This window comes from Triturus cristatus, chromosome 7 (assembly GCF_964204655.1).
Source record: "Triturus cristatus chromosome 7, aTriCri1.1, whole genome shotgun sequence".
Lineage (NCBI taxonomy): Eukaryota > Metazoa > Chordata > Amphibia > Caudata > Salamandridae > Triturus > Triturus cristatus.
In genome coordinates, this window is record NC_140590.1 from 726,319,773 (window position 1) to 726,342,887 (window position 23,115).

At 46.1% G+C, this 23,115-nt stretch overlaps 1 protein-coding gene across 1 annotated transcript in view; it reads right to left on the minus strand.

The window, feature by feature from the left end:
• Nucleotides 1-23,115, minus strand: part of CCDC40 (coiled-coil domain 40 molecular ruler complex subunit) — a 708,731-nt gene that overhangs the window by 88,675 nt on the left and 596,941 nt on the right. The window lies entirely within an intron of this gene.

A 23,115-nucleotide genomic window follows, 5' to 3' on the forward strand; every position in this document is an offset into this window, starting at 1 on the left:
AATGGAGAGAGTTTGGAGTTTTTCCATCCCATTTCCCAAACTCCTATAGAGTCTCATTCCAAGAAGGAATCTGCGGCTAGATGTCTCTATCAGACAGAGGAGTATAGTGTGGTATAGTGGAGGAGCGTAGACTGTTGTTGAGTGAAGTATAGTGTTGTTGAGTGGAGCATAGTGGAGTGGCGTGGATTGTATTGGAGTTGGGTAGAGTGGAGTGGCAGAGAATGGAGTAGCATAGAGTGGAGTGGCATACAGTGAAATAGTGTACAGTGGAGTGGCGAATAGTGGAGTGGCATAGAGTGAAAGAGCATAGAGTGAAGTGGGGTTGAGTGGAGTTAAGTACAGTAGAACAACGTAGAGTACAGTGTCAGAGTGCTGTGACGTACAGTGGAGTGTCGTTGACTGCAGTAGCGTAGAGTGTAGTGGCGTGAAGTGGAATAGCGTATGGAGTGGAGTAAAGTTGGTAGCGTCTAGTGGCATAGAATGTCGTAGAGCAGAGTAAAGTGGAGTGGCATAGAGTAGAGTGGTGTAGTGTGGAGTGTAATACAGTGTCATGTTGTGAAGTGGTGGAGTGGCATAGAGTGGAGTAGAGTGTGGCAGAGCGGAGTGGCACAGAGTGTCGTAGAGTCGAGTGGAGTGGCGCAAAGTGGAGTAGAGTGTCAGAGTACAGTTAAGTGCTGTGGAGTGGCGTAGAAGGAGTTGCATAGAGTGTCATACAGTGGAGAAGACTGTTATAAAGTGGCATAAAGTAGAGAAGAGTATCGCAGAGTGGCATAAAGTTGAGTCTTGTAGACTGGAGTGCAGGGGCATAGAGTGGAGTAGTGTTGTAAAATGGAGTTCCATAGAGTGGAGTAGAATGTTGTAGAGTGGAGCATTGTAGAGTGACATGTCATATAGTGACGTGGATTGGGAAGAAGTGCTGTACAGTGAAGTAGAGTCAAGCGAGTGGAGTGGTGTAGCAGAGTGGAGTAAAGTGTCAGTGGAGTGGTGTTTCGTACAGTAAAGTGGCACGGAGTAGAGTGGAGTGGTGTAGCACAGAGTGGAGTAAAGTGTCATATAGTGGACTGGCGTGTCGTGGAGTGGAGTGGAGTGGCGTGTTGTAGAATTGAGTGGAGTGGAGTAGAGTGCGGTACAGTGAAGTGGCATAGAGAGTCGTAGAGTCTAGTAGCATAGAGTGGTGTGAAGTAGAGTGAAGTGGAGTGGAGTAGTGTGTCAGAGTAGAATGCAGCAAAGTGGCATGCAGTAGCATTCTGGGAGTTGCATAGAGTGTCGCAGAATACAGTTGAGTGTCGTACAGTGGCACAAACTGAATTAGAGTGTTGTATATTGGAGTAGAGTGGAGGGGTGTAGAGTGTTGTAGAGTGTCATGTTGTAGAGTGTCATATCCTAAAGTATCATGGCATTCAGTGTCATGGCAAAGTGTCATGGCATACAGTGTAGCTGCATAAAGTGTTATGGCATGGAGTATAGTGGTGTAAAGTGGAAAAGCGTAGAGCAGAGTGGCATACAGTGGAGTGGTTTAGAGTGGAATATTGTAGAGTACAGTGGAGTGGAATAGAGTGGAGTGTTGTACAGTGGAATAGCATGTCGTAAAATAGAGTGGAGTGGTGTATAGTGGAGTGGCGTGGAGTGGCATAGACTGGGGTTACGTAGAGTAGAGTTTGGAAGAGTGTGAGAGAGATGAGTAGAGTATCTGCGAGTGTAGGAGCGTAGAGTACCGTAGAATGGAGTGGCGTAGAATGGAGTGGTGTAGAGTGGAGTGGCATAGCGTAGAGTGGACAGGTTTGTCATAGAGTGTGGTCAAAACAATATTGCTGTCTTTTAATATTGTATGGGCTTTCATTACTCAAACATATACTGTTTTGTCTTCGGCATTTACTGGAGTATACCGCGGCCCAATATATCACTAAGTTTTTGTGCCTTATAACTTTACACCTATTTGAACCAATTTATGTCTACTCCATAAAAAGATCCCTTTCCACTCCATGATCAATATTCCTGCCAATTTTCAGGAAAATCTGTCTGGCCATTTTGGCACTGCGTCTGTCTAAAACATTAATTGGTGGAACAGCGTGTTTTGGGACCCTCCCTATTTTTTTGCAACCCCTTAAATAATCGCCATGAAACTTTGCATCATTAGCCAATGTGGAAAGGCAATAGGTCTGCAAAGTTTTGTGGAGATTCGTCAAATTGTGACAAAGATATTCGCTTTTGCAGGCAAAAATAAGAGGAATTCTTATCTCTTGGATTCCTACTTAAAAAAATAAAAATATATATATCTATTACCCACTGGCGGTCGCCAGTAGGTAGCGATAGTTACAACCTAGTTTCCATAGGAAATGCGTCTTTTGTTTTGCCAATAACTTTGGAGTCGTTGGAAGAATCCTAACGAAATTTTCAAAACTAGTTTGACACTCACTTCAGCTACTGTCTTGCAAGTTTCGGGAAGATCCATCAAGCGGGGCCCGAGAAAAAGGGGGGGTCCCAAAATGCATTTTCCCAATGTTAATTCCTGTAGGAACTTTACATACAGTTTTAGCCCGAACTGCTGAATGGAATTATACCTCATTTGGCAGAAAGGTAGATATTGGTCCAGGAAGTGCCTTTTTGTTATTTGGTGTAAATCAGTTCCGAAGTTGCGGAGTTATTAAAAATTCAAATTTTCAGATATAGGGATGGGGATCTTCAGAGGAGCGGACAATCCCCATGCTCAAATCTGATTGGCTACCAACACTTCAAACCGGGAAGTGTTAACAGCCAACAAGGGGCCTCCTGGTGCACAACTGGTGGGGGGACGAAGTCCTCTTGGCTGCTGAGGGTTCTTGGGGGCCAAAAACCGATACTGTTACCTCCAGTAAGTCCCACACAGCACGACTGCTGAGAGGTCATCTGAGGCCCTACCCCTTTTTCCACCACTCTGCAAACGCGCCTCCTGGCGCACTACTAGTTGGGGATGAAGTCCCTTTAAATGCTAAGGGTCCTTGGGGTCAAGAATCCCTCCTGTTACCTCCAGTAAGTCCCACATAGTGGAATAGCTGAGAGCATGTGGGAGGCCCACTTCCTTTCTCCACCACTCTCCAAAGGGGCCTCCTGGCGCACAACAGGTTGAGGGATGAAGTCACCTTGGATGCTGAGGGTTCTTGGGGGCCAACAACCCCTCCTGTTACAGCCAGTAAGTCCCATACAATTTGGTTAACTTAGTGGCTGTGTGAGTGGCTGTATTGGAGAGTGAGTGTCTGTGTGAGTGTCTGTATGGGCAAGTGAGTGGTCATCTGAGTGCTTGTAGGGATGAGTGAATGGGTCTGTAAGTGGTTGTGAGAGTGTGTGAGTGGGTGTGTGAGTAGTTGTATGGGTGTGACAACAGGTCTGTTGAGATGCTGTATGGGTGAGTGACTGGCTGTCTGAGTGATTGTATGATTGATTAAGTGGGTGTGCGAGTAGTTAAATGTGTGATTGTACAGCTGTGTAAATTGTTGTATGGGTAAGTATCTGAATGAGTAGTTGTGTGAGTAAGTGAGTGGCTGGATGGATGAGTGAGTGACTGGGTATGTGAGTGTTTGCATGGATGAGAATTGGTGTGTGACAAGTTGTATGTGAATAGGCATGTGAATGGTTCTGTGGCTGTGTGAGTGAGTATATGAGAGCCTGTGCGGAGGTGTGAGTGGGTGTGTGAGTGGTTCTGTGGATGATGTCATCAGTAATGTCATCAGTGATGTCACTGCCCATGTCATGAGTGATACATGTGAGGTCAACAGCAGTGCATTGCCTGGGCGTATATTATAGCTAGCTCAGGTAACTATAACTGCTGAATTTACATGGTTTTATACGAGTGAAATCTGTTTTTTTCAGTGAAATAATATATATGGAGCCCCCACACACATTATTTTTTAATATAGCTATGCGGCCCCCCCTCCAACAAAAAATTAAGGTGGAGGTGGCGGTCCCCGGGGTTTGGCCCCCCATGCATTATTTTTTAATATAGCCCGGTGAAAGTGGCAGTCCCCGGGGCAGCAGGGGGGCCACATGCCCCCCCCCGCATTTCAGTGAATCAGCCCTGGGGAGGTGGCAATCCCCAGGGATTCAGGGGCCTGCGCGTGACCCCCAATCATTAATTTTAATTGCCCCCGGGACCAGGCCCACCTGGGGGCCTAAATTAAACGAAACGCCGGAACCCGCGCTTCATTTTTAAAAAACTTTTCGGCGGGATTTGCAGATCCACATTGACTCCCACCGGCTTTTTGGAGCCATGGGGGTCAGGGTTAACAGGCCTAGGGGGGGTCAGGGTGTTTCTACCCTGCACACTTTTCTTTAAAAAAAATATTTTTTCTTGTGACTCGGGTCAACCAAGTCACAAGATGGCTGCCAACACTTCTTGGTTTCAAGTGTTGGCAGCCAATCAGATCTCAGGCATGAGATAAGGAGGAGTAACGGATCCACCGTGGCCTCAGTTGTGTATCTGAGAAATCTTTAAATGTCTCAGAAACTACTGAACGAATGTACACCATTTAACAAAAAGACTGCTTTCTGGACCAAGAGCTACCTTTCTGCCAAATTTGGTCTAATTCTGTTCAGCAGCTCGGCCTGTAGCCGTGTCTAAAGTTTCCTATGGAAATTAACACGTACAAAAAGCGTTTTGGGACCCTCCCTTTTTCGTGGCCCCCGTTTGACGAATCACCCCGAAAGTTTCAAGACAGCAGCTGAAGAGACTGCACAGATTGTTTGCCGAGTCTTCACAAACTTTCTAAAACTATGCCAAAGGTATTGGCAAATCAAAAACGCTTTTCCTATGGAAATTACGTTCTAACTATAACTGCCTACTGACGACCGCCAGTAGGTAATTGTTGAGACAGAGGCACTCCCACATACTGGGACCACATGATGACCTTTGACCAGCATTGTTTTAATTGACTTTAGGTGTTTTCTTGCATGTACGACATCATGTTTCCGGCATGTGAACTTTATTCCTTGAAGATTTCTTTCATGTCTTCTTGTAGCTGCATAGGGGGAGCGTTTGCCTTTTACAGCCTTGTCAGGAACAGAACGTGTGGGATGAGCATTTGAAAGCACGAGAGAGAGAGGCGGGAGTCTGGTCTGAATAATGTTGTCATCAATATTCACTTCTACATCCAGGAATTGCACACACCGACTGCTGACATTCACATTAAAATTCACATTAAGTTTGTTAATATTGATGTCATGTACAAACTGCAGTGCAGATTCTTCAGATCCCCTCCATATGATACACACGTCGTCGATAAATCTCCACCAATGAAGGACGTGTGCATCATAGACCTCCCTGTGCTCAACTCTGAAGACATGTTCCTCCCACCAGCCAACGTGGAGACATGCATAGCTGAGGGAGAAACATGCCCCCATGGCAACTCCCCGTAGTTGCTGAAACAACATCTTGTTGAACAGGAAGAAATTATTTCTGAGACACATTTCAATCATGGCTGCAATCATCAGATTATGCTCATATAGCTGAATATTCCTACTGCCCAGATAGTAGTTAACTGCATTGATACCGTCCACATGATGTATACTAGTGTATAATGAACAAATGTCCATCACAATGAATAGAAAGTCATTGTCCCATTTTACAGGTTGCAGTTTGGACAGGAAATGGCCAGTGTCCTTTATAAAAGACGGGAGACCCTCCACAAATTTGTGCAACTAATAATCCACGTATTTGGACATCGGCTCTAAAAGGCTACGTTGAGCCAAAATAATCGGTCTACCGGGTACTGGTGTCACGTATTTGTGTACCTTCGGGATAAAATACAACACTGGAGTAATCGGATGTTCATTCTTAAGGAAATTAAATTCATGCTTGGTTATGAGACCCTTATGCTTCCAATGCATCAGCTGTTTGTGCACGGTATCTTTTAAATGCATTAGTTCCATGGGCAAAGCTTTCCTGTAGCAGTCAATGTCATTTAAGTGGCGCTCTATATATATATACATTTATATGTTGTGTTCACTTGACATGAGAGTGTTGCACAAATAAAAACCCATGCTTTATTCTGAAAACTGTCTTTTCATGTGCCTCATTTTATGAGTGAAATCCCTTTCCATGTGTTTTTATTGCTTCGCTGTGTGCGTTCCTCCACGCGGGGGTGCAGTATTTTCTATTATTTGGGAGGGCGAAGCAATACAGTGAGATATATATATATATATATATATATATCAGTGGAATGGGGGGGAAGTGTAAGGGCATTCCTTCGAGAATTTGGGAGAGGGAATCTGCTTGCAAAGAATCGGCATTTGGAATTGATCTGAGTCGCAAACGGATCCAGGGCTGGTTTTCCCCACACTGAAAAGATCCTGTCCAGCTGTTCTTGTTCGAGCTCCCACTTGTGGCAGTTGCCTTTTGTTCTGCTCAGAGTGTCTGCCATAGTATTCCAATGTCCTGGCACATGTTCCGCCGTCAAGGATATCCTGTGAAATGTTAGCCAGCTTCATAGTTGCTGGGCGTCCTGTGAGAGATAGCGATTTGGTTCCTCCTTGCTTGTTGATATAAAACATGCTTGTGGTGTTATCCGTACGGACCAATACCAATGAACCTCTTATTCGAGGGAGGAAGGCCTGCAGGGAGAGAAACATGGCTTTCAATTCCAGCCTGTTTATGTGCATCTGAAGATCTTGAAGATTACCTCCCCAACCTTCCATGGAAGCATCCGTGGTGAGTATGAATTTCGAGATAACCAGCAGAAAAGAGAGATCCTGAGACAGATGTGACTTCAGTGTCCACCGTCCGAATGCCTCTTTCATGCGTGGGATGATAGTTATCACGTCGTCAAAGGATCCCGTAGTTTGGATCCATTGGCATTGGAATTCTTCTTGCAGAGGTCTCATTTACAGATGAGCTAGAAGCACTAGGTTGATTGCTGAGGAAAGCATGGCCAGTAGAGATTTGTATGTTCTCACAGAAGTGTACTTTCTTATGGAGAACCTGAAAGCCAGAGCAAGCAATCGGTCTTGTCTTTCCTGTGAGAGGGAAGCTTTGTTCTGAAAGGTGTCCACGTCAGCCACTAAAAACGTCATCGTTTGACTTGTAGAGATCGATTACTTTCTTTGGTTTATTGAAAGGTCCAATTTGTAAAACAGGTCCACACAATCCGCTATAGCAGCCTTCGCTAAACGAGCCGATGGAGCTTTCAGGAGCCAATCGTCCAAGTATGGACATACTTGATGACCTTTGTTCTGCAAGGCGTCTGCCACTGGGGCCAGAAACTTTGTAAAAATCTGTGGAGCCGATTTGTGGCCGAAAGGAAGGACTCAAAACTGACAGTCGGTACCAGCCACTGTGAATCGGATAATGTTTCTGTGTTTGGGATGAATAGGAACATGAAAATAAGCATCCTCCAGATCCAATGAGGTCATGAAATCTCCGCTGTTGAGGCGGAGAAGGATGTCTGAGAGCGTGACCATTCTGAAGGTTTGATTTTTGAGAAATTTGTTTAGTCTTCTGAGGTCTAAGATAGGGCTCCACTCTCCCGATTTTTTGCGCATGAAGAAACTGGAGTAGAAACCTTTCCTTTTCTGAAGTATAGGAACCCTTTCTATTGCTCCTTTTTCTAGCATAATCTTCGCTTCCTGTTTGATTAACTAAAGATGAGGAGGGTGCGATCCCCTGGAGGAGTGTTTGGTGGGCGCTTGGTAAATTCTAGAGTGTGGCCATAAGATATGAGGTCCAATACCCACTTGTCTGTTGTAATATCACGCCACTGACTGATATGGTTGGAAATGTTTGCACCTGTTGAGGGGGAGTGAAATGTAGCTGGTACCCTGTCGAGATCACTGTTTGCGACCTGAGTCGCATGCTTGTGATGCTGGTTTTCTGCGAGAGCCCTGCCTGGAGAAACCAGCTGTTGTTGGCTGTCGATAGGGACTGTTGTTGTTGGTATCCCTGGCGATATTGTGGCTGGAAGGATTTGTAATTCTGGTTACGCTGGAAGCTACCTCTATAGCTTGAAAAGCCACGACCTCGAGCTCCCCGAAAGGGCACCTTATGGTACTGTAGGGTACCTAATGCTTTAGCAGTATCTGTATCTGTTTTAATGGCCAGGAGAGCTTCGTCTATGTGTTTTCCGCATAGACTATCTCCATCATAAGCCATATCAAGTATTTTTGACTGTACTTCAGGGCGAAAGGACGTTGCTCTAAGCCACTCTTGGCCTCTTGAAACAGCCGCACCAGCCAGTTGTCGAAAGCTCATAGTAGCTATATCCACAGAACTGTCTATAATTTCGGCCGCTGTGCGTTCTCCTTCCGCCAGGACCTTATTAAATTCCTTCTTGTCTTCTTCTGGAATAAATTCGCTCATGGCTCCAATATCGGACCACATTTGGCGATCATAGCGGCCAAGAAGGTCTAGCGCATTAGATGCTCTGATAGTGATTGCGGACATTGAGGAGAATCTTTTCCAAATGGAGTCCAAGCGGCGACCCTTTTTATCTGGTGGAGTCAATATGGGAGTGGACAGATTTTTTGATCTCCTTTGGGTCGCTTGGGAAACCACAGAGTCTGGTTTGGGATGACCTGTAAGACATGCAGGGTAATCCTCGGGTGCCCTGTATTTTTTTGTCAAGTCTCGTCAGCACCGGCACTACAGAAGCTGGTATCTTCATCACTTTAATTCCCTCCTGCCAGATATAATCAATAATGGGTATTGAGCTTATTGATTTTCTTGATTGTTCTTTAAAATCATAAAGAAAGCAATCCGATTGTTTTACAATAGTGGACAGATGAAATCTGGCCGTAAACCCTGTCCATCAGGTTATGAAACCCTCCAATATCCTCTGGAGGCGAGTCCGAAGGACGAGGAGGAGGTGGAGATGGCGTCGATACCACATAATCATCCCATTCATACGCTGGAGGAGGGGGAATCATTAATTTCTCCCTCTTCAGGTTCTTCCTCAGAAGTGGTTGGGTCCTCTGTAGAGGGCATAGGGATTATAGATGTGGCGTAACCGTAGGCGTAGTGGAAGGAGGTAGTGGTGGTGACATTGGTGCTACAGGTGGAGGTGGTGGCACCGTAACTTTCTCTTTTGTAGTCTGCTAACATGGCCTGTAGGTCTTGAATAAGAGATGAAGGCAGCTGAGCAGGTTCCTGCCTCGGCTGTTCATAATATCTGAAATGATGGTTGGAGGAACTGCATAATGCTGGTAATATTGATCCTCATCAAAATAGTCCTCATCCTCCTCCTGACACTTGAGGGACTATGAGCTGTCCCAAATGGACCCTCGTCATCAGTTTCCTCCACATCTTAAAGATGACTAGGAACCAAAGGTGAAATCTTTGGTGTCTGGAAATCAGGCTGCAGTGACGGTCTGGACTTTGTAAATCGAAGTGGAGTCGAAGGGCCGCTCGACTGTGGAATCGAAACACTCGTCACTGGCAAAATCGTCGATGATGCCATCTTCGAGGCCGTCGACGGTGGAATTGTCGTCGATGGTGGTGTCGTCATCAACGGTGGATGTGTCATCGTCGATGGAGTCGACGTCGTCGTCAGTGGAGCCTTCGTCGACTATGGAACTCTTGTCGACTGTGAAGTCTTAGTCAACGGAGGGGTTTTCGTCGATAGTCTCATCGATCCCAAAGGTAATTACGTCGGTATCGGGCTTCTTATATTCTCCGTCGAAGTTGTCGGTGCCATCGATAGTCTCAACGATGAGAGGGTAGTCGTCGTTGACGTTGCTGAAGTGATAGGCGTCGACGGTGAGACTGACACCGATGTAGATTTGTGGCCAAATTTGCATCTAGAATGTCCTGAGGACTCTGGCTTCCCCTTAGAAGTCCCAGAAGAGTGAGGTGAACTTATCTCTGAGGATACCTTAGGCTGTTTCTCCTTCTTAAGAGATTCTTTGGTCAAATGAGAGGTTTTTGGGTATTTCCTGCCCTTCTCAAGCTGACCCTCAGGCGACCTGGGCCTTTTATGTGATTTAGAAGTAGTGTCGCTCTCTTCACCTGATGATTTTACTCTTGTTTTCTTCAGCCAGAGTCAAAGTCTGCCCACTCTGTCTCTGACAGATTTGTATGAAAAGGTGCGTCAGATTTTACATTGTTTTGCTTCATGACGAGATAGAGGCAATATAAGCAATCCTTATGGGTGTCATCAATATGCACCCTCTTCTTTCCACAGGACTTAGAAGGTCTAAATAGTCCCTTCTTATCAGACATTGTCTATAAAAGTAAGAAGTATGACTTATCTGAGAGAAATTGTAGAAGAACTGAGCAAAGCTCAGGGAGACTCCCTTCACACACGACGTGCGGTGAAAATCTGACGGTCACAGCCTCTCTTGGGAAGGTTCTAGAGGGTGCTGGTTGCTGATTGGTTATATTTAAGTTTGGTCCTTTTTTAGAAAAGGAGGTAGATAGGCTAATAAATGCATGGTTCTCTCCATGATAGCCTATGAGACTTAGTAATTACTGCTTTATTTATGTTACCATGGGACTCCCACTTCGACGAGCATGTGAATCTATGAAAGATACCCCAATACTGGATATGTATATGTATATATATATATATATATATATATATATATATATATATATATATATATATATATATATATATATATATATATATACATATACATATACATATACAAATATATATAGATATACAAATAGTAACTGACATAAGCGCACCAAGGTGACACCTCTATAGGTGATGCAGACGTCACATTCGGCGCTGACGACACCGCGTGGAGCCGACCAACTCCACCTACGGCCGCACAGGGGTACTGCTCAAACAAAAATCTTCCGGATCCAGTCTGAGGCCTGGGAAACATAAAGGGAAGGAATCTGAGGCTAGATATTGCCTCTACCAGATAAAACTTTACCGAAGGTAAGTAAGTTGTTCGTTAAAGCCAGGCCCAGTGATGCATTTAGGAATTAATAAAAAAAAAAAATATCTATATATATATTTATATTTATATATATATATATATATATATATATATATATATATATATATATATATATATATATATATATATATATATATATATGAGAAGAAAGAGAGTGTTGCCCCCAGGTGGAACGCACACGCAGGAGAAAAGTGAAGATCAAGGGAAGTCTCCTCACGGACCACGACAGCCAATCCTGACGCGTTTCGGGCATGCGCCCTTTATCAAAGGTGAGCTGCAGCGTAGTGGCAAACAATCAGGACTTCCAGCATTATGCCCTCTTTTATTTCTATTTCAAACATTGACATCAGGTGAGTAAACACAGCATCCTGAAAGTTTGCATAGCTGCTCCCCTCAGTGCGAACAATCAGCATGCCCGAAACGCGTCAGGATTGGCTGTCGTGGTCCGTGAGGAGACTTCCCTTGATCTTCACTTTTCTCCTGCGTGTGCGTTCCACCTGGGGGCAACACTCTCTTTCTTCTCATTAATGCGGCCGGCCCGGTCGCGGAACTGCACCACCGCGTTATCAGCGCGGGTCCTCGGTTGCCTGTAGTGGGCAACTGCTTGGGAGCAGGAGATGATTGTTCGCACTGAGGGGAGCAGCTTTGAATGGACCTGAAAACGAGTGATTTTCACGGCGTGATGGCTACAGCCCACATGGGTGTTATCGCAGGACTCCAACTCCCAGGAAGCTATGCAAACTTTCAGGATGCTGTGTTTACTCACCTGATGTCAATGTTTGAAATAGAAATAAAAGAGGGCATAATGCTGGAAGTCCTGATTGTTTGCCACTACGCTGCAGCTCACCTTTGATAAAGGGCGCATGCCCGAAACGCGTCAGGATTGGCTGTCGTGGTCCGTGAGGAGACTTCCCTTGATCTTCACTTTTCTCCTGCGTGTGCGTTCCACCTGGGCGCAACACTCTCTTTCTTCTCATTAATGCTGCCGGCCCGGTCGCGGAACTGCACCACCGCGTTATCAGCGCGGGTCCTCGGTTGCCTGTAGTGGGCAACTGCTTGGGAGCAGGAGATGATTGTTCGCACTGAGGGGAGCAGCTTTGAATGGACCTGAAAACGAGTGATTTTCACGGCGTGATGGCTACAGCCCACATGGGTGTTAGCGCAGGACTCCAACTCCCAGGAAGCTATGCAAACTTTCAGGATGCTGTGTTTACTCACCTGATGTCAATGTTTGAAATAGAAATAAAAGAGGGCATAATGCTGGAAGTCCTGATTGTTTGCCACTACGCTGCAGCTCACCTTTGATAAAGGGCGCATGCCCGAAACGCGTCAGGATTGGCTGTCGTGGTCCGTGAGGAGACTTCCCTTGATCTTCACTTTTCTCCTGCGTGTGCGTTCCACCTGGGGGCAACACTCTCTTTCTTCTCATTAATGCGGCCGGCCCGGTCGCGGAACTGCACCACCGCGTTATCAGCGCGGGTCCTCGGTTGCCTGTAGTGGGCAACTGCTTGGGAGCAGGAGATGATTGTTCGCACTGAGGGGAGCAGCTTTGAATGGACCTGAAAACGAGTGATTTTCACGGCGTGATGGCTACAGCCCACATGGGTGTTATCACAGGACTCCAACTCCCAGGAAGCTATGCAAACTTTCAGGATGCTGTGTTTACTCACCTGATGTCAATGTTTGAAATAGAAATAAAAGAGGGCATAATGCTGGAAGTCCTGATTGTTTGCCACTACGCTGCAGCTCACCTTTGATAAAGGGCGCATGCCCGAAACGCGTCAGGATTGGCTGTCGTGGTCCGTGAGGAGACTTCCCTTGATCTTCACTTTTCTCCTTCGTGTGCGTTCCACCTGGGGGCAACACTCTCTTTCTTCTCATTAATGCGGCCGGCCCGGTCGCGGAACTGCACCACCGCGTTATCAGCGCGGGTCCTCGGTTGCCTGTAGTGGGCAACTGCTTGGGAGCAGGAGATGATTGTTCGCACTGAGGGGAGCAGCTTTGAATGGACCTGAAAACGAGTGATTTTCACGGCGTGATGGCTACAGCCCACATGGGTGTTATCGCAGGACTCCAACTCCCAGGAAGCTATGCAAACTTTCAGGATGCTGTGTTTACTCACCTGATGTCAATGTTTGAAATAGAAATAAAAGAGGGCATAATGCTGGAAGTCCTGATTGTTTGCCACTACGCTGCAGCTCACCTTTGATAAAGGGCGCATGCCCGAAACGCGTCAGGATTGGCTGTCGTGGTCCGTGAGGAGACTTCCCTTGATCTTCACTTTTCTCCTGCGTGTGCGTTCCACCTGGGGGCAACACTCTCTTTCTTCTCATATATATATATATATATATATATTCACTGAAAAAACCATAGGTTTCACACATGTTATAGCTAGCTGTAGATTTTACTGATAAAAAACCAATGAAATTCCCCCGTTATAGTTACTGTAGGCAACTATAACTCACGCGACCGCAATCCTCTGCTGATGCTAATACTGTATTTAGACACTTATTTGCCCATGTCTTCTTCCATTAAATTTTAGCTATACATATATTACAAATATTTTTTTTTCATAAAGACACATATGTCATCAGCAGAGGATTACGGTCGCGTGAGTTATAGTTGCCTACAGTAACTATAACGGGGGAATTTCATTGGTTTTTTATCAGTAAAATCTACAGCTAACTATAACATGTGTGAAACCTATGGTTTTTTCAGTGAATTTGCAAGGTTTTTTAAATGCTAATTCCTAACTATAACGTGTGTGAAACCTATGGTTTTTTCAGTGAATTTGTACGGTTTTTTAAATGCTAACTTACTTTACGCCATTCATGGCGTGCGCGCCCAGTTAACGCAGTTCGTTCCGTGCGCGCACGGTGCACTTCGCGCACCATGCGCGCACAGTGAGCACGCGGTGCGCTTCGCGCACCGCGCGCCCACTTTACGCAGTTAGTGCCATGCACGCACGGTGGTCACGCGGTGCGCCATGTACGCACGATGCGCTTCGCGCCCCGTGCGCACATGGGGGACATATTATGCGCATCGTTGTGAAATGTTTTGTTTATTGTTTTCATTTGATTGATAAGCCATGCACAAATGGTGCCCTTCGGGCACCATTTGCACATGGGGTGGGGAGAGTGTGGATACTTTTTTTTTTTTTAAAATTTTTTTACCGTACGCGTACGGTAAGCGTAATCGGCGATTTTTCGGAAAAAAAATACATTTTTTTTTTGGCCTTGTGGGTTGTTTGGGGGCCCGTATATCATTGCTGGGTGATTATTATCTCAATATACTGCCCCTTTACACATTTTTGGGCTTCATTTATGCTGCCCCACTCAGAGTGCGAGAGAGAAAATGGCGGCCGCCGCTTCCTGGTTTCGGCCGATTCGAATGTTTACTAAGATCTAAGAGCCAATCAGAATCGCGCTCGCGCACGTCACCGTACGCGTACGGTAAGCGCACCGTAAGCGCACCGTAAGCTGGCTCAGATATATATATATATTGATTTAAAGGCTATTTTCTCAGAATCTACTGAACAGATTTACACCAAACCTACAAAAGGCACTTCCTTGACCTGAGGACTACCTCTCTGCCAAATTTCAAGTAATTCTGTTCAGCCGTTCGGGCTGTAGCTGTGTCTAAAGGTCCTATGGAAAAATGCATGGGAAAAATGCGTTTTGGGACCCCCCTTTTATCTCAGCCCCCGCTTGACGAATCCCCCCGAGACTTTCAGGGTAGGAGCGGAGCGTAGCGCCCCACCTATTTTGAAAGATTCACGAAGATTCGTCGACCGGCGCAAAAGTTATTCAAAATAGAATGTTGCGGATTTCCTATGGAAACGTGGTCCTAACTATAACTACCTACTGGCGACCGCCAGTAGGTAATATATATATATATATATATATATATATTTGTATATCTATATATATATTCACTTAAAAAACCATAGGTTTCACACAAGTTATAGTTAGCTGTACATTTCACTCGTAAAAAACCAATGAAATTCCACGTTATAGTTAGATCAGGTAACTATAACTTGCGCGACCGCAATCCACTGCTGATGACGTCACATATTACATCACTCATGACATGGTCAGTGACATCACTCATCACATCAATGATGACATCTCAAATGACACATTGTGGATTTTCTTTTTTCTTTTTTTTTTTTTACCGTACGCGCACTCCGCGATTTTTTTTTAAAACTATTAAATTTATTTTTCATACTTTTTGGTCCTTTGTGAACCCCCTGACGAACGCTAGGGGGTCTGCAACTCTCTTCGTTGCCCCCTTTTCATGTTACCAACCTTTGTTTTTCAGTGCGAGAGACAGAAAATGGCGGCCGATACTTCCTGGTTTCGACCGATTCGAATGTTTACTTTGATCTAACAACCAATCAGAATCGCACTCGCGCACGTCACCGTACGCGTACGGTAAGCTTACTGTAAGCGCACGGAGCGCGCTTACAGATATATATATTGATTTAAATGCTATTTTCTCAGAAACTACTGAACAGATTTACACCAGACCTACAAAAGGCACTTCCTTGACCTGCGGACTACCTCTCTGCCAAATTACAAGTAATTCTGTTCAGCCGTTCGGGCTGTAGCTGTGTCTAAAGGTCCTATGGAAAAATGCATGGGGAAAACGCGTTTTGGGACCCCCCTTTTTTCTCAGCCCCCGCTTGACGAATCACCCCGAGACTTTCAGGGTAGGAGCGGAGCGTAGCGCCCCATTAGTTTTGAAAATTTCGCGAGGATTTCTCGACCGGCGCCAAAGTTATTCCAAATAGAATGTTGCGGATTTCCTATGGAAACAGGGTCCTAACTATAACTATCTACTGGCGACCGCCAGTAGATAATATATATATATATATATATATTTGTATATCTATATATATATTTTACCGACTTTCCACTCCAGCAGCGTGGAGCCACGAAGTTTACTGACACTGGGGTGTCCAAACTAGGGCCCTGAAAGGGAGTAACCCTAACCCTAGAAATCTGTCCACAGAGCAGGAAGGATGGGTGGGTTGGTAAGGAATCTGCGGCTAGACATTGTCTCTACCAGATAATGCATTACTGAAGGTAAATAACTTGTTTATCTGATAGAGACATCTAGCTGCAGATTCCTTACCTTTGAATAGATACCCCAGCAATACCATCCCCAGTGGTAGGCTGTGGACAAATTGAAAACTAGAAAGTCCTGCAGGACCGAACGGGCAAAGTGTCCATCCCTGCGGACCTGATTGTCCAGGTAGTAGTGTTTGGTAAACATGGGCAGGGACGCCCACGTTTCTACCTGGCAGATTCCAGGACTGGGACTCCACATGCTAACCCAGTGGTAGCAGATTTAGCATTTGTGGAATGAGCCCTTATGTGCTCAGGGGGCTGCTTTTTGGCCAGTGCATAGCGAATTTTTACACAGAGAACAACCCAGCGCGAAATTGTTTGTTTTAGTACCGCTCGACCCTTCTTCGCTCCAACATACCCCACAAACAGCTGGTCGTTCACCCAGATCTCTTGTGAACAACAACACTCTTTTTGGGTCCAGACAGTGGAGTCGTTCCTCTTCTAGTGAGGTTTGTGAAGGAGCATAGAAAGTGGTCAAGGTGACGGATTGGCTTACATCGAACGGTGTTAACACTTTCGACAAGAAAGAGGCCCTAGTGTGAAGCACCAGTTCATCTGGAAAAACAGACAGGAATGGAGGCTTGGATGATAAAGCCTGCAGCTCACTCACCCTACGGGCAGATGTTATTGCCACTACTGATGGTGAGCACCAGGAGGAGACAATTATGAAGAGGCATGAAAGGACCACACATTAAGAAAGTGGGAACCAATTTAAGGTCCCACTGAGGCATAATAAAAGGAAAAGGGGAAACATATTTACAAGATATTTAAGAAACCTATTCACAATAGGGGACTTAAATAAAGAGGGTTGGTCAGGCAGCTGCAAAAAGTCAGACAGAGCAAAAAGGTAACCCTTTAGAGTGCCCAGAGGAGAGCCCTGCTGTGCAAGGGTAAGAATAAAAAGAAGGAAATCAGAAAGAGAACTAGAAAGAAGGTCAATAGACTTTTCTGTACAATATATCAAACTTGTTCCATTGTATATCATCTTGGTGGAGGGACGCCTGGCTGCCAGAATAACATTGCAGACTTTGGGGGGAATGTCAAAAGCAGTCAACTGTCACAGCTCAATCTCCATGCAAGAAGGCATACAGTTGTCATGTTCAGATGGAAGACCCTCCCCTGCTGCTGCAACTGAAGATCTTTCTGAAGGGGCAGCCTGATAACAGCCGCCTTGGAAACTTAAGCGGGGAAAACTGCTGATATTGCGTCTTCTCAGCAGAGACGAGCAGATCTAACTAAGGCTCTCCCCAATGCTGAAAGAGACCTTGCGCCACCTACAGTTGGAGACACTATTCATGATCTGCTAGGCATCGACAGCTGAGTTTATCCGCTCTGGCGTTCAGAGAACCTGCCAGATGTTGAACCATCAGGAATATGCCCTGCTGCTCCAGCCATTTACAGAGACGCAGGGCCTCTTGACAAAGGGTCCACGACACCACCCTGTCATGTTTGTTGCAGTACCACATTGTGGTGGTATTCTCTTGATGGAGGGGAGAAAGGCTTTCAATGCCAATCGAATCACTTGAAGCTCCAGCATGTTTATGTGGAATCCAGATTCTGCCGGAGACAGAGTCCTTAGATCTCCACCTATCCCAGATGGCCGTCTCATCCCAGGAGTGATTCATCTGTCACTACTGTGAGATCTGGTTGGGGAAGGGAGCGAGTACTCTCTCTGACCCATTCGCGGTTCGTTAACCAACACTGCAGGTCCTATACAGTTCCCTCCAAGATCTGGACCATGTAGGAGCGATTCCCCTGATGCTGCGCCCACTGGAATTTCAGGTCCCACTGCCGAGCCCAGATATGCCACCTGGCATGTGTCACTAGCAGGATGCAGGAGGCCACGAAGCCTATTGCCTCAGAGTCATTCTCACAGAAATCCAAGATAGAGCCTGAAACATCTGTATCATAGCCTGAATATCCTGGACTCGCTGCTTGTGAGAATAAGCCCGAAACTTCACTGTGTCCAGAACAGCTCCAATGAAATGAAGCATATGAAAGGGAGTCAGATGTGACTATGGCACATTGATAGCGAACCCCAGCAAATGCAGAAGGTTCCCCAAAGTCTGAAAGTGGGAGACAACAGCCTAGGGCGATCCAGCCTTCAGCATCCCGTCATCGAGATAGGGGAAGACTGACACCCCTGATTTGCATAGATGAGCTGCAACCACCACCATGACCTTGGTAAACACAGGGGGGTGCTGGTAAGGCCAAAGGAGAACATGATGAATTGAAAGTGCTTATGGCCTACCATAAGCTGCAGGTAGCACCGATGGGAGGGCAGGATGGAATAGGAAAACAGGCGTCATGCAAGTCAAACGTTATCATCTAGTCTCCTGGGTCCAGGGCAGACAATACCTAAGCCAAAGTGAGCATCTTGAACATCTCCTTCTTGACAGGGTTCTCATATCTAAAGTAGGGTGAAGCCCCTTGTTCTTTTTGGTGATCAGAAAATAGCGGGAATAGCAACCACTGCCTACTTCTGACACCGGAACCCTCTCTATGGCTCCTTTGGCCAAGAGAGCCATGACTTCCTCGCAGAGCAAGGACTAATGATCCTCCATCAGCCGATCATGAGATGGAGGCAAAGGGGGAGGGGAGGATTCGATGGGAGGGACAAGCCCCTTTGAATAATCTGTAAAACCCACCTATCCAATGTTATGGACTGTCAGTGGTCGACATGATGGCTGATTCTGCCACAAACTGGCCGCCCATGATCTTGTAGGACAAGATTAGGAGAGCTTAGAGGCTGCGCTGCAGGGGTATTGGTGGCTGTGGCAGACCTCTGGTTACCCAACCCACGGGATCGATATGAACTGCATCCTCGTCCCCGCACAGACTGGGATGCTTGCATGGGGCGGTGGCTGGAGTAGAGTTGGCGCAGTTGAAAACCCCGTCCGTAGCCATGAAAGGGGTGATTGGCAGACTGGGGTTGACGCGGGACAACTGAGAGGCCCAAGGACTTGGCCGTAGTCCGTGAGTTCTTGAAGTGCTCCAGTGCTGCGTCTGCCTTGTCTCCGAGACGGTTGCCATCAAAGGGCATGTCCATGAGAGAAGCTTGAACATCTCCTGGGAAGCCAGATGTTCTCAGCCAGGTGTGGCGACTAAGCACCAATGTCGTCAAAACTGTTCTGCGAGTCGGTCATATCCAAACCACACCAAATGGTGAACTTTGCGGAATCTCTCCCATCCTTGATCACTTGGGAGAGCACGGCCGGGGCCTCCTGCGGGACCTGTGGCAGCACTTGCGCAAACCTGTAACACAGACTGTGGGAGTAGCGGTCCAATAAGCATGCGGTGTTCACTGACTGCAACACAAGGCCGTGGAAGAAAACATCTACTTCCCAAGCTGTCCAGCCTCTTGGATTCTCTGTCTGGGTCTACAGCAGGGAATGTGCCATGGAACGTAGAGGCTTGAACTACCAAGCTCTCAGGGGTGGGGTGTTGACGAAGGAAGCTCGAGTCCCCAGCTGCAGGGTGGTGGCAGCAGGCAATTGTCCTGTTCACAGATGCCCTGTGCTGGGCTTGGACCAGGTTGCCAGTAGGACATCCATACATAAGTGCTTCATTAAAAGGGAGCAAGGGCTCAGAAGAGGAAGCTCACGGCTGTAGCACTTCTGTCAAGATGTTAGTATTGACTGCCATCGAGGGCAACTCGAGATCCAAGACCTCAGCTGCCCTCTACACCACCATGGAATAGGATGCTCCTCCATAGCCATGGTAGGGAAGATAGCATACCAGTATCTGGGGCATCGTTCAGACCACTGGCATCCCAGAGTCCTTCACACCAGTCCATTTCCTAGCCTTCTAACTGATATTCTAAAGGGTCCAGTGACCCCTCCCATTCCTCTCCGAAGCCTAGCCCTTCAAAATAGGGCTCAGGCACCGACTTAGGACCAATGGGTCCTGTTGGAACCGATGTCGATCGACAACGTTCTGGCTCTGTGTCAGATTCGTGGATGTAAATGGGGCTGTCGCTAGCAGTGTCTGGAGCATTGGCATCGGGCCGGTGTTGGGGGAGGTAGCTGTGGCATGACTGACGCCGGTTCAGATCCAGATCCACTGGGGTCCATCAGAGCCAAGGCCAGAGCCACTGGAGCAGAACGCGATGGGGCCCCCCTCTGAATCCTAGGGGCCTAAAGATGTGCTGAAGGGGTCAGTCCGCTCAAATACATGGCGCATGGCCTTGTAAAATTCTTTTATCTCAGCAGGGGTTTGGTCCAGTACCCGAAAAAGGTGGGAGGCTCGGAGTCAACCCTGGCAACGATTCCAAGGAAAGCAAACACAAGGAGATGATGGACGGAGCACTGAAACCTTTCAGACACTCACCCCCAGTCACAGATCTGGGTTGAATCCATCATCGTTCTTTAGTTCACTTCACCACCTCAGTTCAGACCCAGCTGTATGCAAATCAGTCTTGACCCTGGCCTCATGGGAACAGTGCAGCCCAAACTGCCAAGCCAGGTCTTCTCTGAACCGGAAACAGGCATCCTGAGACCGGTTTCATGCTAACACCCCTCATCAGCCAGGCCAGCTAGTGAATCCAGTGGCAAAGTGAGCAAGGGACCCATACCTGGGCATACCCTGCCAACTTGGAGTTCCATCAGGATGGGACAGCCAAGTTCATATTCCTTCAGGGCCTTTATAAGACATGCTGTGGCCTATACTATACTGCCTACCAGTATGGATGAAATGTGACTCCTGTTCCTTGTAGACCTCTGCCTTATATAACATTTCCATTGTGTTTTTGGAAAGCTCTAATAGTCGGGATATTTAAAGTCCTTCGATAAGCTTTCTGCTTCCCCCATGTCTTCTTCACCTACTGGCATCATATAAATCTCGCTTTTAAGTAGTACTGCGGGTCCACAGATGTTTCTTTTTTTATTGAGGAGCTGCAGAACTCCAACTACTGGATCAATACATTGTCTTATACCCCCTTTGCACTGAACGCCCTACAAGCCTGGGCTTTCCATGTGCAATTGCAAGCTGCTATTAGCCCAGAGGCCTGTCTGCTGCTGTGCCATACTATTGCTGAGCGCCCCATTTCCCCCCTGCTATTTAAATCTCACATATCATGCTGACCACGTGGGTCAGAGGCAGCGCTGGGTTTAAAGCGCTGCGCAACATAAAAAATGTTTTCTTCCACACCTCCCTCCTCACTGACACTCTGTATGGCTTCATCCTGCTGGTTCCCCCTGCCCGCTCTCCTCATTCACCGTTATGTCACTTAGCAACCATTTGTTCACATTTTAAGTTACTGCAAAATCGTCTGTTTATATTTTTACCATTGCCCTTCCATCTTTATCTGCTTTAATTATCAGTCCTTGGTTGTTAAGAGTGCTCCAGAACATAATCTAATGTGCTTTCCTTTTATAATTACTATCATTTGTTCTTGGCATTCAATATTTTTGACTCCATTCGTAACCTATGCAGTTGAATTTAGATGGTGGCATTACTTAAAATCCTGGACTGCTAATGTGTTGTATGGCCTTTTGCGAAGCTATTTCTGTACAGTCACTTGCTGTCATCTCGTCAATTTAATACATTGTTTAGACCAGGAATTGACAAGTGGCAATTGTAAGAAAGATGCTTTATCTCTTTAGTACCTGATCTTTTTTTTCCCTCTAATAAATAGAAGTTTTACCTATGCAGTGTTCCCAAAATGAGAGTGAACCCACCATTATCAATGAGCTGAAACACCTCTCGCAGAACACAATTGTCATCCATAAGAGTGTAGTATGCAACTGGTGGTCATGCAGTTTGGAGTACACTGTCGCAAATAGATTACTAAAGTATGGTGGCATAGCGCACTGTCATTCACAAATAGCACTTTTCAACCAAAATGAGCATTACATTTTCACAATCGTGCAATTCTACTGATAATATTTAAAGATATATTCTGCCCACTCTTTTTTTTTCTTCTTTGAAAAGAACTCCCCCGAACCTCCCTTATGATAGTCGGGCTTGCTAGCTTCGCTCGCCATGTAATACTCATTCACGACTTTTATGCCCGCCCCCCTCACCACTTTCAAATGTCACCAGCCGCCACTGGTTCCTTGACAATAATGTCTGTGTTTAGGATGAATGCTTGTGAAATGTCATTGGATGAAAGTTGTGGTTTGAATCAGTTCAACTTCCTGTTGTTGCTTGTTGTTCTTGGCAAATAGTAGAAATTCTGTCTCGGTGGGATTGATATGGTAAGTAGGTGCTGGATATTCTGGTATGCAGGCGGTGATGGCAGTATTTGAGGCATGGAATGTCTGGAGCAGAAGAGGGCTTAAAGCACAGTTGGGTCGTATCAGTATATTGCTGATTTATAATGCTGTTATTGGTTAATAGATTACAATGGAGATCCGTGAAACTAACGATGATTGTGGACAACATGGGGCCCTACAGGGCTTCGGATGTGATAGGGATCTTCTGACACGTGGATGAGTTCCTGTGAACAAACTTGATAGGCAGGATAAGAACCAGGTGTCAATTGGATAGGTAGGAGAAGAACCAGATAAGGACTTTACCAATTGATCCCATTTGAAACATTGAAGGTGTAGATCAGGGAGGGATGATCTAATGTGTTGAAGGCAGCTGAGAGATCCAACAATTTAAGGAGACAGCAGTCACCATTTCTGGCACACACACTAAACAATATAACTGACACAAAGGAAGTGCTTGTATAATAACAAATGAACTGAAGAGAGGAGGATGCACCCTACCAGGGCACCTTTTCTGCCGTCCATCCTGTTCCATCCTAACTCCCACTTCCTTCAGTCTAGTCCAGCACCTGCCCTTCAGCTCTCATTGGAACAGGGAAAATAATGTTGAATTCCACCCACTAAAAATGGGTCTGGTCAGTTATTCCCCATTTGGATGAGTGGGTTAACTCTTAAACGCACCGTACTGGCGGGCTGTTACTGCACAATAACGTTAATTGATGTGTGCAGTTTGGATTCTGTGCATGGCAACTCGTAATGAAAGCCTATATGACTTGATACACATAAAATATTGTAAATGGATGAAGAAAGATATATAGATATATAGATATAAGATCTGGTAGTGATACCACAAACCATTCTTTTTGATGAAATTCACTGGTGTTTGTAAGACAGTACAT